Source organism: Peromyscus leucopus, chromosome 15 (assembly GCF_004664715.2).
Source record: "Peromyscus leucopus breed LL Stock chromosome 15, UCI_PerLeu_2.1, whole genome shotgun sequence".
In the NCBI taxonomy this organism is placed as follows: domain Eukaryota; kingdom Metazoa; phylum Chordata; class Mammalia; order Rodentia; family Cricetidae; genus Peromyscus; species Peromyscus leucopus.
Genome location: NC_051076.1, coordinates 27,970,230 through 27,980,118, shown reverse-complemented (window position 1 = coordinate 27,980,118; position 9,889 = coordinate 27,970,230). Strand labels below are relative to the sequence as shown.

Here is a 9,889-nt window from a genome sequence, read left to right as displayed (position 1 = left end):
ATAGAGACGTTTTCTCACGCTACAGTTCCTCTTCCCAGAGGTGTCGCGTTGCCCAAAGCCAGCTAGCACATAGCCGGTCATCCCTGCATCCCTGCGGTTGGCATTCCACGGACCGCTAGCGAAGGATTGCCCCGTGCCTGCCCTCCCTCCCCCACGCCGGTCCCCCCAGGCCTTCTCTCCGAGTCCCACGGGTGGCCAGGGGGCGGCCGGACAGACCCTTCCCAGATGCCGCTTCACACTGGTGTCTCCAGGCGCCCGGGACTGGGAGGGCTTCTGGGACAGGGGAGGGCTGGAGTCCGGTGGGGAACATGCTCTGTCTGGGCTCCCCCAGGATCGACTGGCATCTCCCACTATGCCTGCCATCCGGGCGGAGCTCAATCCAGCCGTCAGCACTCAAGGATCTGACTCTGGGCCTCGGACTTGCTGGCACGGTCAGGAACGAGGGGACCCACCCGGCGCTGGACCCAACAGGTGGACCGACGTTCCGCTCCAATTTTCCGACTCACACCTGCGCCTGCACCTCTTCCCCACACCCATGCAGGGGCCCCGGTCTCCAAGGAGCCGGAGAAACGGGCGAGTTGCAAACGCCAGACTTGGACTCAGCTCTCCTTAGACGCTCAAGGGGCTTTCGAGGAAACCGGGGCTAGGGACACGCAATGCCCGCCCCGGCGGCGGAGCTGAATAAGGTGACCACACTGGATGCTTTTCGCCTGGATCCGGCCGTCTGCCCCTCAATAACACCTCCCCAGGGCAACCCCACGACACACCGAGGGTCCCGTCCCTCCCATCCCTTCCAACACCACCCTGGAGTCTTTCAAGATATACATAAAAAAATAACATACACACAACACACCAACACCTATACACACACACACACACACACACACACACACACACGCACGCACGCACGCACGCACACTCACTCACTCACTGGAAAAAAAAAATGGCTCCATTTATTTGAAGCGGACGTTGAGTTGTGAAGAGCAGGGTAAAGCTCACAGGGAGCCTGTGAGGAGGCAGGTGAGGCAGGCGGGGCAGCTGGGGCTTCTTCTGGACCTCAGAGCAGGCGGGGGACTGAGGTGGAGCCTCTGTGGGGTCCAGGAGTGGCTCGGAAGCGTGTGCTCGAGGGCTGCGCGGTGGGTGTGTGTGCCCGCGTGGTGGTGGCGGTGTGTGAGCTGGGCGGGACGGGAAGCAGCCAGGCTGAGCTGTCCAGGCGCAGAGTTGGGGTCTTGTGTGAGAGACGGTGGGCGGCAGTGGAGAGCGAGGCAAAGGGTGAGCTGTGAGAACAGGGAGCGGGCTGTGTTGTGATGGGTGGGGGCGTGAGAGCAGCAGGGGCGAGCAGAGGCGCGATGGCCCTGAACAAAAGGGAGGCGTGTGATTTGTTGTCGCCAAGTATCCCGCGTGAGGTGGCAAGAGGAGACAGAGGGCTTGGAGGAGGCGAGGGTGCCGAGAGAAAGAAGAAAGGCTTCCCTGACCGGGAATCGAACCCGGGCCGCGGCGGTGAGAGCGCCGAATCCTAACCACTAGACCACCAGGGAGCATAGAAACATCCCGACGGTCCCGACACTCGCATCCCGGAGCCAGGATGACCGCCAGCCTCTTGGACACAAAGCTCGCCCGCCCGGCGTGAGAGCCGATGACCCCGCATTTACCGGCCTTACCACGATGCCGTTCGGGGCTCGCGGGCACCTGCGCCTACTCCTGCCCTGCCAGCTGCCCGCCCCCGGCTGTCCTCTGTCGATTCGCCGCCCAGCTCGGCGCCTCCCCGCGGATTAGACGCTGGGCCCTGGCGGTTCTCCTCCCGCTAGACACACCCTCAAAACGTCTCGGCCCCCCTGCCTCCTCCTTTCCTTCGTTCAGTCCAGGGATCGGTCGGTCGCGCTGTCACCAGACGGCCTGAGGGGGTTGCCAGACAGGGCCAGCCTCGGCCCTGGACCTTGGCAAAACACCGGCAGCTTGCGTTGGCCGGGAATCGAACCCGGGTCAACTGCTTGGAAGGCAGCTATGCTCACCACTATACCACCAACGCCGCACCGCCGAGACGGCACCCACACGACGCCGGGGACTGACACCCGGCAGTGGACAGCGCCTACCGGCTTCCTCGCTGAGCCCTCCCCACGGGGACCGCCCCGACGTCAAAGCCAACGCCAGCGCTCGAGCCACCGCCAACCGGGGCTCCGCCGCTGCGCCCTGTTCCCCGCCGTCCCAGCCGCGCCTCCCGCACGCACACGCCGGGCCCTGGTGGACGCTCTCGCCGCCACCTGACTGCAGCAGCAACCCGGCGCGCCGCCAGGGCCTCGGGGAAGAGCGAGCGTCCGCGAGCGCTCGGGCCGGGTCCCCACCAAGACTCGCCTGGCGCAGCGTGGGCTCAGGGCACGAGAGTCGAACCCGGGCGGCTCTGACACCCATCGCCTGGTCGGGAGGACGACCCGATCCCAGACGTCGGAGGGCTGGGCCAGGTGCCAAGTGCCAGGTGCCAGGCGAGGGGCCCGGGGGTCCGCCGGCCGGGACATGGGCGGCCGGATCCCGGCGCTTGGAAGAGGACCAAGGGCCAGCGCGGCCGTGGGCGACGGTCTGGCTAAAAATATGGCGCGTCTCCTCGTCGGGGAATCGAACCCCGGTCTCCCGCGTGACAGGCGGGGATACTCACCACTATACTAACGGGGAGGACCGCGACGGCGCTCTCATCGCCACGCCGGGCCCTCTCTGTCGCTCCAGACAGGCCCTGAGCTCTCCCTCCCACCACGGCCGACCTCCGCACACAAACCCAAAGTTGCCGAGACGCCGCCACAATGCCCCTCGCACCAGGACCCGAACCCGCAACCCTGGGCGGTCGCCGCGTCGCCGCCCCCTGACCCCGCCCGGGCTGTTGAGCCGGGCTCTCCCAGGTGACAGCTTTCTGCCGCCCTCGCCCACGCCCGGACGCACCCCCACCGCACCCCCGGGACCTGCAGCGACTTTGGCGCCTAGGAGCGTAGCCACGTCCACGCGGTGGACCCCGGGCGAGGCCCGCAGCCTCAGCACCCGGACCGCAGACACCTGCTCGGGCGCCCCGTCGCTCCAGGTCCGCTCGGCGCGCGCGTGGGCACCGGCTGCCAGCCAGGCGAGTGGCCTCGCGGACACACCCGCCGTCAGGATGGCCGAGCGGTCTAAGGCGCTGCGTTCAGGTCGCAGTCTCCACTGGAGGCGTGGGTTCGAATCCCACTCCTGACAAGCTCATCTTTTGGCCACCCCACCCCGAGAGAGAGAGAGAGAGAGAGAGAGAGAGAGAGAGAGAGAGAGAGAGAGAGAGAGAGAGAGAAAGAGAGAGATTGCGGATCGCACCTCCTTCCACAAGCCCTCCAGCGCCGCCGCTCCCCTCGCACCCGCAACCTTCGCGCCCACGCCTGTGCCTAGACGAGCGCCCTCCTCTCAGCTGCCACCAACTCCTGGAGGAGAGCGGATGGGGAGCGTGCAGGAGCAAGTGAGGCGGCCGCTCCTGAGCGCCCCGACAGCCCAGGCAACCAGCCGGCCAGCCTGCCAGCCTGCCCGGTGCCATTCTTTTGCCAACACAGGACTTGGTCCACCACCACCCGACCCCCGGAACTCTTCGCCCAGCCCTCGCGCCCGCCAAATCTTTCGGGCCCATTCCATTTCCTCCCACTGCCGCGGGAGACGCCAACCGCACCCATCTTGGTGGTCTGCGGTCGTCGGGGATTCTCGTGTGCGGAGGTGGCCTTTCCCTGCCAACGCCTGCCAGACGCTTGGTGCTCGCACAGCCATGCGCCTGCCCGCCCGCCGGCCCGTGGACCGGCAGCGGCAGGGGTGACGTGGGGCTTAGGCGTCCGGCCGGGAGAGGCGCGCTTGAGCCCCAGAGCCTCAATCTGGACCGGGAACTCTGTCCCTGGCCATGGCGCTCCCCTGGCCGGTCCATCCAGCCAGGGCCCAGGATCCAGCTGATGCGGGGACTGTCGGGGAGCAGAGGCTGTGGAGCAGTCGGGGAAGAGTGTTGGCCATGGCATGGGTGGTTCAGTGGTAGAATTCTCGCCTGCCACGCGGGAGACCCGGGTTCGATTCCCGGCCCATGCAGAGTCCGGTCCCTTTTGGTCCTCAGCCACACGTCCAGTGGCCCGTCCGACCGGCAGTCCTTCCTAGTCCCAGTCCAAGCTGCGCGCGCTGTGCACACAACACAAGGACTCTTGGACAGCGCCAGTGCCAGCTGCGCTCCAGTGAGCCAGCGCCTACCCACTAACCTGGTCGCTTCTCCTCAACTCAGCCAGCCAGACCCAACTGCAAAGACACTGCACCCCTTACTCACTTCCTGGCCACTTCAAAGCACCTGCCATATCTAGCCTCTCTTCTGCACACTGACGCCAGCAGCCAGCGCCTCCGTGGTTCTTAGACCACGCCCCCGACATCACCCACACCCCACACCTCCAGCCTCCCACCCCACAGTACCGGCCCCACACAGCCTGCCTCTCTCACGATGGAGACTTACCTGGCGGACCTCTCTTGCTGGGGGTCCGAATCGCGTCCCTGACTCTGGACCTCCGCGTGCCTCCTTTGCTGAGGAGGGAGGGACAACTCCGGTAGGGACCAGGATGCCTTATTTCCCCTAGCGCATTGCCCACAGCAACTCGTCCAGACCCTTGAGTGCATCCCAGCTCCCGGGACTCGGCAGGAGGTGTTTCCTCCCGCCCTCTTCCACCATGTGGAGGTGGAGAACCCCACCGCTCCCGCGTCTCTCTCGGCCCAGAGCCCACCCACACCCTTGGTCAACCACAGGGTCTTTGGCCCTACAGGACACTACTCCCTCCCTGCTAAAATCTCTCTGTCTCTCTGTTTCTCTATCTCTGTCTGTCTGTCTCTCTCTCTCTGTGTTACAATCATACACACACACACACACAGAGAGAGAGAGAGAGAGAGAGAGAGAGAGAGAGAGAGAGAGAGAGAGAGAGACTGAGAGGGGGAGGGGGAGACGGAGAGGGGGAGGGGGAGACGGAGAGGGAGAGGAAGAGGAAGAGGGAGAGTAGAGACAGAGACAGAGAGACAGAGAGATAGATAGATGCCAGGCACAGGCCAGAGAGGCTCAAACACAGATAACTCCACTTTAGTTCCTTCTGTGCCATCGCAAAGCCCTTGCTGGCAAGTCACGGCACTGCTCCCTGATTTTCTGAGACCTGGGCTAGTCCAGGTGACCTATTGGCCAGCGTGTGTGCCCTGCATCCTCACCACCCCGCCCGATTGACCGGCCAGGCTGACAGTCCATCCGTCCGTCCGTCCGTCCGTCCGTCCGTCCGTCCTCTCCAGCGAGCTCAGTGTGTCCACACACTCTGCGCTTCACACCTTCTCCAGCCTCCCATGCGCTGGACCATGTGTCCCTTCCTGTGTCCCGACTCCTCTCTGCTCCGGAAGGCGGTGGCTTCCAACAAGGAAAGCCTTCACCCATCTGGAACCAGACCCATCCACGGCACACTGGCCAGAGAAAGGTCCTGTCTAACCACAGGCAACTGGCTGGCCTCTGCTGCCTGTTAAGTCCCTGACCTGCCTGCTCTCTGTCTTCAACAAAGGCCAGTGGGAGTGGTCGGGACTCCCCCAGCGTTTTAGTAAAGAGAGTGTGGAAACAGAACCAAGTGGGGCTCCTCACTCGACTTTGGTCTGCAATCAGAGCTGAAACTAGATCGCATATCAAGAGCAGAGGAGACCGGATGTTGGGACTAGGACATGCAGTTCTTACTCTGGTGATGATGACGGCCACTCCTGCTGCTGCTACTACTGCTTCTTCTTCTTCTTCTTCTTCTTCTTCTTCTTCTTCTTCTTCTTCTTCTTCTTCCTCCTCCTCCTCCTCCTCCTCCTCCTCCTCCTCCTCTTCCTCCTCCTCCTCCTCTTCTTCTTCTCTTCTACTAATTTTCTTCTTCTCCTTCTTCCTCTTCTACTACTACTATTACTAATACTACGATTATTTTTCTCATTGTACTTCTTCTTTTCCTTCCCCTCCTCTTCTTCCTCCTCCTCCTTTTCCTCCTGGTCCTCCTCCTTCCTCTTCTACTCCTTTTTCTGATTCTTCTTCTTCTTCTCCTTGTCCTCCTCCTTCTCCTCTTCCTCCTCCTCCTCCTCCTGCTGCTTGCTGCTGCTGCTGCTGCTGCTAATGCTCATGCTGATGTTCAGGGATGTTGGAATGGGAGGGAGTTGGAAATGAGCAGGAAGAGAAGCAGCCCAATCTCTGCCAGCAGGCTCCTAGAACCATCTCCTGGGGCTCCTGCCCCTTTTGTTCTGAGGAGGGACCAGGATCATGTTTTTAGTTGAGGTTGTTACTGTTGTGATCAAATGTGTGACTGAAAGCAACCTTGGGGTGAGAAGGTTTGATTTCTTCTTTCAACTCCTTAGCGCCACAGTGGTGGAAGGGTGGATGGGTGTGGGAGGTGGGGAGGGCTGGGTTTATGGGGCTTAGTTGGTCAGAGTCGGGTCTTGGGGGTGGTGTGGTGAGGGGAGAGACCTAGAGGCAGGAAGTGATGCAGAGGACCTGCATGAGGGCTGCCTACAGGCTTGCTCAGCCTGCTCTCTTATCCCACACAGGACCATCTGCCCAGGGATTGGCACTGACCACTCACCCACCTCCTCTCTTCACGTGCCCTCCCACATCGGTCGTGAATCAAACAATAACCTACAAACTGGGCTGAAGGCCCGGCTCAGGGAAGACTCTTCTCGATTCCCATTCGCTCTTCTCAGAGGAGTCCAGGTTGTTGTCAAGTTCACCAGAACCAACCAGCATCGTTGACCCTTTGTCAACCTGACACACAACCAGGTCCCTTATTGAGCCGTAACCTTTCCTTTCTTCTTTATCCCTCAGAGCTCATTTTAATCTCCACACCACAATGTAAAACATCAAGAACTGTCGTTGGTATTGTTTTTGTTTGTTTGTTTGTTTGTTTGTTTGTTTGTTTTCATAATATTTTACTCTTGGGAGCCTGCCACCCAGCAATCAAATAAGTACACAGAGACTTATTCTTACTTATAAATGCCCGGGCTTAACTTGGCTCTTTTCTGGCCATCTTTTCTTAACTTCAATTATCCCATTTAATCTTTTTTCCCCTCTGAACTTTTACCTTTCTCTATCCTGTATGCTTTTCTTTGCTTTGATCGAACGGCTGGCTGAATGGTTATGTGGCTGGCCCCTGGAATCCTCTTCTCCTTCTCCTTTTCTCAGGACTCTCCTTACTTCTGCTCCTATTTAGTCTCCCTGCCTGGCAGCCCTGCTCAGCTCTCTCCATCCTAACTCTTGGCCGTTCAGCCCTTTCTTAGACCAAGAAGGTGTTTGAGGCAGTCAAAATAAAACAGCTTCACAGAGTTAGATAAATGCAGCATCAAAGAGTGCCATCCTTCTTTGCATCATTAAGCAAACATTCCACATCATAATCGAATGGAACACATCTACATCAAATATTCCACAACCAAGAACATCATAGGTGCCACAGTCTTTTTCAAGTCAGAGATTCAACGTTCAGTGTTCTTAAAACACACAGAGTTTGGTTGTTGTTACTGCTTTGTTTTGATTTTTTTCCTTGTTTTGTTTTGTTTGAAGTTAAAGGCACTTGTGCACGGAGAAGAAAGAATCCGGGCACGATCATTATCCTAGGAAAGCAAAACTGAAGTCCAACACTGTCACAAGCCCAGCGTCTGACCTCTCCTGTTCACTGGCTCTCTTGTGGGTCCCGAGGGGGAGGACAGTCACCCTCCCTCAGCTCTGCCATTCACAGCACCCGCAGCTGCTCTCCCAGGCCTAGATGGGCTCCACTCTGAGGCCGCTGCTCCCCTTTGGTGGTTGTCCCTGGGTACCCGCCTCTCCAAGACCCCCGCCTTCGCCGGTGACCGCCTGCCTCTGCTGGGCTCTCTTCGGGGGCTCTCTGAGCATGCCATGTGGAAATGCCAGGCCTCGGCTGTTCCCCACGTTCCACCCCTTCCGGTCGCAGTGGGGTTCACCCGAGGCTGCACCTTTGCTCATGTGCCCTCTCAGCCTCTCCCTGGGCAATCCAGGGCCACCTCCAGCCCCCAAGCCTCCGCTGCTCTCTGGGATCCATCCTTCCACACCTTCATTGCCATCACCACATAGGCGAGTCCTACACGTTTTCAAATTGGCTGGCTGCCATGGGGTTCAGCCTCTGCATGCTGACCTTCAAGAAGTCCCCCGCCCCGGGTGGGGGGGGCCGTATCGGGGTGTGGAGGTTTCACCTCCACGGGGACGCCGCTGGTTTCTCAGCTCCAGAGGAGCTGACATTCCCTTCCAAGATGTCCCAGAGGAGCACAGCCAGCTTGGAGCAGTCAGCTGCTTTGCCCGCCTGCCACAGTTCAAGGGCCTTTCCCAATCCTGGGCAAGGCCAGGTGATGGGGTCCGTCACAGCAAGACTCCACTCCAGGAACCAGGTTCCTCCGGAGTTAGGGTTTGTATTATCGCGATCAAACACCGTGACCCAAAGCCACTTGGGCGGAGAAGCGTTCGTTTCACCCTAAGGCTCCCAAGTCCCTCCCAGAGGGAAGCCAGGGTGGGATCCCGGAGGCAGGAACTGCTGTAGCAGGTGTCTGTGGGAGAGTGCTCCCTACCGGCTTACTCAGCCAGCTGTCCTACACAGCTCAGGATTGCCTGCCCAGGGGTGGGAAGGCCCCTGGCCACAACTCGCCACTCCCTCATCCCGTGCCCGCTCCCTTCCCCGCACCCCAACACCGTGCCTACTTACCATGCCTCTGGGCTGTACCACATCCATCACTCATGGCAGGCACACGCTATAGAGACGTTTTCTCACGCTACAGTCCCTCTTCCCAGAGGTGTCGCGTTGTCCAAAGCCAGCTAGCACAGAGCCGGTCATCCCTGCATCCCTGCGGTTGGCATTCCACGGACCGCTAGCGAAGGATTGCCCGGTGTCTGCCCTCCCTCCCCGCGCCTGTCCCCCCCCCCCGCACCAGGCCTTCTCTCCGAGTCACACGGGTGGCCGGGGGCGGCCGGACAGACCCTTCCCAGATGCCGCTTCACACTGGTGTCTCCAGGCGCCCGGGACTGGGAGGGCTTCTGGGACAGGGGAGGGCTGGAGTCCGGTGGGGAAAAGGCTCTGTCTGGGCTCCCCCAGGATCGACTGGCATCTCCCACTATGCCTGCCATCCGGGCGGAGCTCAATCCAGCCGTCAGCACTCAAGGATCTGACTCTGGGCCTCGGACTTGCTGGCACGGTCAGGACCGAGGGGACCCACCCGGCGCTGGACCCAACAGGTGGACCGACGTTCCGCTCCAATTTTCCGACTCACACCTGCGCCTGCACCTCTTCCTCACACCCATGCGGAGGCCATGGTCTCCAAGGAGCCGGAGAAATCGGCGCGTTGCAAACGCCAGACTTGGCCTCAGCTCTCCTTAGACGCTCAAGGGAATTTCGAGGAAACCGGGGCTAGGGACACGCACTGCCCGCCCCGGCGGCGGCGCTGAGTAAGGTGACCACACTGGATGCTTTTCGCCTGGATCCGGCCGTCTGCCCCTCAATAACACCTCCCCAGGGCAACCCCACGACACACCGAGGGTCCCGTCCCTCCCATCCCTTCCAACACCACCCTGGAGTCTTTCAAGATATACATAAAAAATAACATACACACAACACACCAACACCTACATACACACACACACACACACACACACACACACGCACGCACGCACGCACGCACGCACGCACGCACGCACGCACACACACTCACTCACTCACTCACTGGAAAAAAAATGGCTCCATTTATTTGAAGCGGACGTTGAGTTGTGAAGAGCAGGGTAAAGCTCACAGGGAGCCTGTGAGGAGGCAGGTGAGGCAGGCGGGGCAGGTGGTGCTTCTTCTGGACGTCAGAGCAGGTGGGAGAGTGAGGTGGAGACTCTGTGGGGTCC

The 9,889-nt window shown here is 60.4% G+C and overlaps 5 non-coding genes across 5 annotated transcripts; 2 read left to right on the top strand and 3 right to left on the bottom strand.

The window, feature by feature from the left end:
* Positions 1–1,466: 1,466 nt before the first annotated feature.
* Positions 1,467–1,538, bottom strand: Trnae-cuc. The gene has a single exon. It is a non-coding gene; the product is annotated as a tRNA-Glu (tRNA).
* Positions 1,539–1,957: 419 nt separating this feature from the next.
* Positions 1,958–2,029, bottom strand: Trnag-ucc. The gene has a single exon. It is a non-coding gene; the product is annotated as a tRNA-Gly (tRNA).
* Positions 2,030–2,595: 566 nt separating this feature from the next.
* Positions 2,596–2,667, bottom strand: Trnad-guc. The gene has a single exon. It is a non-coding gene; the product is annotated as a tRNA-Asp (tRNA).
* Positions 2,668–3,130: 463 nt separating this feature from the next.
* Trnal-cag lies at positions 3,131–3,213 on the top strand. Its single transcript has one exon. It is a non-coding gene; the product is annotated as a tRNA-Leu (tRNA).
* A 784-nt stretch (positions 3,214–3,997) lies between these two features.
* On the top strand, positions 3,998–4,068 carry Trnag-gcc. Its single transcript has one exon. It is a non-coding gene; the product is annotated as a tRNA-Gly (tRNA).
* The last annotated feature ends 5,821 nt before the right edge of the window (positions 4,069–9,889 follow it).